We start from the raw sequence: 5,915 nt of genomic DNA on the forward strand, positions 1-5,915 counted from the left end.
CGGACTTAACAAGGCTCTATCCTCAGGGGCTCATAATTAGTGAGACCAGCCCCTTTCCGGCTGTAATGGACAGTATTTTTATTTCTACTCTGTGTCCTGTGGAGCAAAGGCACTTCATTTTCAGGGAGGAAAGACAATGAAAGAGACACGGGAGAAGCAGGGGCTGCATGCAGTGGAGAGGCAATTAACAGCACTTTCATCTTGGACCAGCTATCTCAGAAAATGTGCACCCTGCACTTTCTGCAACAGGGGTTCTATGAGATAATTAAGGGGACCTTTCTCTTTACATAGTTACTTTCTGCAGCTAAGAGCAAAACAAACAATCCTTCCGAACACACTATGTTTCACTGTAGTTGATGGTACCCAAATTCAGGCTACTTCCTAAAACACGTTTTACAATGCCAGAGCGCCAGGGACTCTGGGGTCAAACAGATTTGAACTGGAGCGGAATCCTGACTCTACACCAGTGATGGCGAACCTCTGGAGCTCGGTGTGTCAGTATTTTGAAAAACCCTAACTTAACTCTGGTGCCGTGTCACATATAGAAATTTTTTTCATATTGGCAACCATAGTAAAACAAAGACTTATATTTTTGATGTTGATTTTATATATTTAAATGCCATTTAACAAAGAAAAATCAGCCAAAAAAATGAGATGAGTTCGCGTGTCACCTCTGACACGCGTGTCATAGGTTCGCCATCACTGCTCTAAACCTATGTAAAAATCACCGATGGTTGTTGCAAGGAATAAATGAAGCTTGTTCCTAAATGATGCCAGCTGAATATGACAGTATATTGTTTCTAATAATAAAACTATTTTGCAAGAAATGACACATTATTGCTAAGCAAGAATCTCCATGCATTTTGGATTAACTTGCCCATCAGCTGCTAAATCCACATTTGGGGAAATTATGGTGTTGACCTTGGAACTGAACTTCCCCCTCCGCCACCCCGAAAGGCATAATTTCTAAAATAGTATTTAATGTTTAGGTTGATTTAGTGTCGAGTTTAAGATTATTTAGTGATTTATGAAAGAAGGATGGCAGAAAAGCTGCTGGTAGCAAGTCCTGTTATTACTAACCCATTTTGTGCATGTCTGTATGTGTGTGCCTGCACCTCTCCTATATGTGTGGTGGTTTCTCCCCATTTCCCACCCTCCTAACTCACCAGCTCATTCTTACCCCAAAACCACCAGTCACTTATCAAAAGTTCCCCTTCAACTACAAAACATAATCTCCCTGTAGGGGGACTCTGGTGAATAAGGTGTTCTCTACCTCATTGCCTCTCAGTGACATTCTGACATTTCTTATGGATTGCAGCCCTGGGCGCCTGTCCAGCTGACCTGGCTCATAATCTGTCTCTGGTCACCCTTTTTAAAGATAGAAGGTTTCCTTCTGCTCCCAGCCTGTTGATTAATCCAGGTAAACCTACCCTCACAGATCTAAGCTTGCCATGCCTGGTGCTCTTTAAATAACTCTGGAAAGAGAGGAAGGTCTTTTTCAGTTCCCCTAGTCTCTTTGATATTTAAGTGACTACGCTTCATGAAGGATTCCTACAATAAATCAGTCATGAGGTAGCCTGGTGCTCTTAAAGATCTCACTATTTGAAAAAATATTAAAGAAAGTTAACTCCTCAGATTGTAGAATTTAGGTGGTTAACATTTTAAGTGATGACCATCAGCTGATAGGATATATTAGAATTATTACAATTTATAAAACTACATTTTTATTATCCTACATAATAAAAGCATAATATGCAAATAGACCGAACGGGGGAACAACCGGTCGCTATGACATGCACTGACCACCAGGGGGCAGACACTCAATGCAGGAGCTGCCCCGGGGTGGCCAGTGCGCTCCCACAGGGGAAGCGCCGCTCAGCCAGAAGCCGGGCTCATGGCTGGCAAGCGCAATGGCGGTGGTGGGAGCCTCTCCCGCCTCCACAGCAGCACTAAGGACCCTTCAGCGGACATCCCCCGAGGGGTCCCGGACTGCGAGAGGGCACAGGCCGGGCTGAGGGACCACCCCCAGTGCAAGAATGTTGTGCACCAGGTCTCCAGTATACATCTAATACTATGTAGATGAAAAAGATAGATACAATCTACCACCTGATTTAAGTGCAATAAATACAAAGTGGCAATGTTCAGCAGCTGATAAAATTCTTACCAAGTGAGTCCATTTTCCTAATGAAATTTCTCGAAGTAAAACGACTTTGATTGGAGATACTAGTAAAACAATGAATTCATGGTCAAGTTGTATCCATCACAGCATTTCTATACTTCATGGCAGAAGGAGCAATTATTGTTTTTTATGTCCTGATCTTAACGTGACTTGAGCTCCTGAATTTATAACTGAAAATTAGCCAGCACTCCCCACACGGCCTAGTCAGGCATTGCTGAGAAATGCCCTGGAGCCTGTGATCTGAACAGGTCTCTCGGGGTTTTCTACTCCCACCAGTTTGCCCTCATCCCATGCTGCTCTCTGTGGGAAGGGAAGGGGAGGGGCCAGAAAGGTGGCAATCACCATTTTGTTGGAGCATAGCAGCCCTTCAGTGCCTGCTACCCCTTCTTCTCCTGGGTCCTTCAGTGAAGAGACACCACCGCACCACCAGCCTCACTATTTCATCTCCTGTGCTGAACTCACTATCTTTTTCTTTTTTAATATGTTTTTATTGATTTCAGAGAGGAAGGGAGAGGGAGAGAGAGAGAGAGAAACATCAATGATGAGAGAGAATATCTGATGGGCTGCCTCCTACATGGCCCCCACTGGGGACTGAGTCCACAACCCAGGCGTGTGCCCTGACGGGAATCGAACTGTAACCTCTTGATTCTCAGCTCATCGCTTAACCACTGAGCGACACTGGCCTGGCGGAACTCACTCTCTTTTAATTTTTCAACAGAGAGCAGAACGCCGGAGCTTTTATGGTAATGAGCTCTAACAAAATGGAATTAAGACAGACAACCCCTGCGATGACCTCCTATATTTATAGATGGATTCGCTTCTATGGCTGGATACATGCTTCATGTGACCAGCACCAGCTCCCGCATCGCCAGATGTATCATTGGGCTTTAAAACACAAGATAAACCCATGACAAGTCCCAGAAATGGAATTTGATTCAGAATCCTTGCCCATTACCAGTTCATGCTCTCAAATGTCTCTCTTAATAGGATGCCAAGAGTGGAAATGTCAAGGTGACAATAAAAAAGTCATAAGGAATTTCGACATCAATATATTTCACAGAGTTAGGGTCACGTTTATACGAAGCCATGATATATACAGCGGGGCAGATATAGGTTACAGCTGTGAGTACATGAAACAGAGTTTATTCTTGTATTATTATTTGTTAATTATTGCATTATTTTTAATACAAATAACTGTAAGTCTACTTTTGCCCCACCCTGTAGTTGAGGTGTCAATGTGCCAGTCCGGGTTTAAAAAAAAAACCACACACACACACACACACACACACACACACACAGAAAGAAAAAAAAGAAAAAAGAAAAACTGCCCTAGCCAGTTTGGCTCAGTGGATAGAGCAATGGCTCACAGACTGAGGTCCCCAGTTCAATTCCTGTCAAAGGCACCGACCTCAGTTGCAGACTTGATCCCTGTGGGAGGCAACCAATCAATGTGTCTCTGTCTCTCTCCCTCTCTCTCTCTCTCTCTCCCCCTCTCCCCGTAAATAATGGAAAAATATCCTCAGGGGAGGTTTAAAAAAACACTCAAAAACCTAAGGACACATATGTAACACCTTAATCAATAAAGAAAAAAAAATCAATGGGAAAATATCCTCAGATGAGGATGGATAAAAACAAACAAAAATCCTGCTCAACACGTGCTAATAATCCAAATGCAACAAAACCTCTTACTAAACGTAAACCACAGGAAAAACAAACGTCCAGTTCAGGACCCACATGTGGGAAGACAAGTTCATGTACTTTGAGTTCCCTCGACCATTGTCTGTGTGTGGTGACATCAAAGTAGAGTTCTTCCACAAACAGCACAAGCTAAAGAAGGACAAAATGTTTCATTTTTGGGTAAATACATTCTTCATACCAGGCCCAGAGGAAGAGTCAGAAAAAGTAGAAAATGGAAGTCTATGTGATCAAGAAATTGATAGTATTCGCAATATAGCGTGATCAGATAATGACAAGGAATATCTAGTACTCACTTTAACAAAAAAATGATCTTGACAAAGCAAACAAAGACAAGGCCAATCGATACTTTTCTCCAAATTTTAAGGTGAAGCTGTATTTCACAACAACAGTGGAGGAGCCATCAAATCCAGAGGCTAGACCAGATGTTAGTGACAAAGAAACTGATCAATATAGGTATTCTGACACCACTGACTCTGATCCAGAATGAACCTTTTGATGAAGATCAGCATTCACAAATTACGAAAGTCTGAATTTTTTTTTTTATGAAGAGGGATAAAACACCATGAAAACAAACTTGAATAAACTGAAAATGGACCTTTTTTTTTTTAATGGCAATAAGACATTCTGTCAGATTACCAGTTACAGGAACAATTCTCTTTTTCTGACCAATCTTGTTTTACTCTCTACATCCACAGGGTTTTGACAGTTGTTGTCCAGTTGAAAAAAGATAGTGTAACTGTGTCATATATATACTTTTTTGTGTCGAATGAACATTTAAAATTCAATTAGGATAAATAAAAATGGCACTTTCCCATTTAAAAAAATGTTTTTTAAGTATAAATTTAAGTAATTGTAGTTGGATAAAAAAAGTTACTGAGTACGTGATGAAATGATACCATAAGACATTTTTATATTGAGGATTTTAAGAACTGAATAGCCACTTGCTTTTTTCTCTGGTTATCTTTGCCCATAAGCTATGTAGTACAAGGGCAAGGATAGCCAATATTTTTTTTTCCCTTAAGGCCTCTTCTACAATAATCTTCACATAGTTGGTACCACTTTTCAAGCATTCATATCATTTTATAATCAAAATGTGACCTATCATCAAATACATCCATTAAGTAAGATTTTATACACATTTTACTATAAAAAAGCTAAAATAAAAAGATGAAAATACTTTACTCAAGGTCATCCTAATTTAAAAATGGACTAGGAATAAAACTGTGATAGTAAATGTCTCACCACCGGAGGTCTTAATATTACAAAATATTTCCATTGGTATTACTATTACAAAAGAGCCTGCAATTCCATCCTCCCGAACTGCCTAATATAGATTGTATTTTACTGGTCTTCAGGCATTAAATATCTTGAAGTGATAATTAAAATGTTTCTTTAATGTCTTCTATTTTATTCATTATTAATTGAGTCAAGGTTACCTATTGTTGTCTAGTACTACATTCCAGGGTTTGAACATTTTTTTCTACACCAATTTATACTTGAAAACATTTACAGCTTTTCCTATTTTCATTATACCTTGGAAAATTATTTCAAGCAATTAATTATAATTAACTTCAAAGTAGCTTATGATCTAACAGCATCTCCATTCATTTGATTACTCAATTTCACATTCATGAAAATTTAATAGTGTACTAAACAGAATTATTTTATAATTCAGGGGCATAGTTTTACTTAGTTAACTTGGGAAAGTGACAGTCTCACCTTTCTCACGGAACACATTAAATACAACTAATCTGATGTATTAAAAAACTTTTGGACTAACTCTTTTTGACAAGGTGTATGATAAAGAAGAGAATAAAGCATCCGTATTTTCTTGATTGTATGCACTTTACCTTTAAGTGTAATGACTTAGTAGTCAACCAATTTCTATCTTTTTTTAAATTAAATATATTGGCTTGATATTGGTTAATAAGATTATATAGGGTTCACAATTCTATGAGACATCATCTATGTATTACAATAGGTGCTCACCACCAAGTCAATCTTATTGCATCACTATATTCTTGATCCCTTTACCTTA

At 39.2% G+C, this 5,915-nt stretch overlaps 1 pseudogene; it reads left to right on the plus strand.

Moving 5' to 3' along the window:
- Positions 1-3,913: 3,913 nt before the first annotated feature.
- LOC107182016 lies at positions 3,914-4,476 on the plus strand (annotated as a pseudogene).
- The last annotated feature ends 1,439 nt before the right edge of the window (positions 4,477-5,915 follow it).

This window comes from Myotis davidii, unplaced genomic scaffold (genome assembly GCF_000327345.1).
Source record: "Myotis davidii unplaced genomic scaffold, ASM32734v1 scaffold2034, whole genome shotgun sequence".
Classification (NCBI taxonomy): Eukaryota; Metazoa; Chordata; class Mammalia; order Chiroptera; family Vespertilionidae; genus Myotis; species Myotis davidii.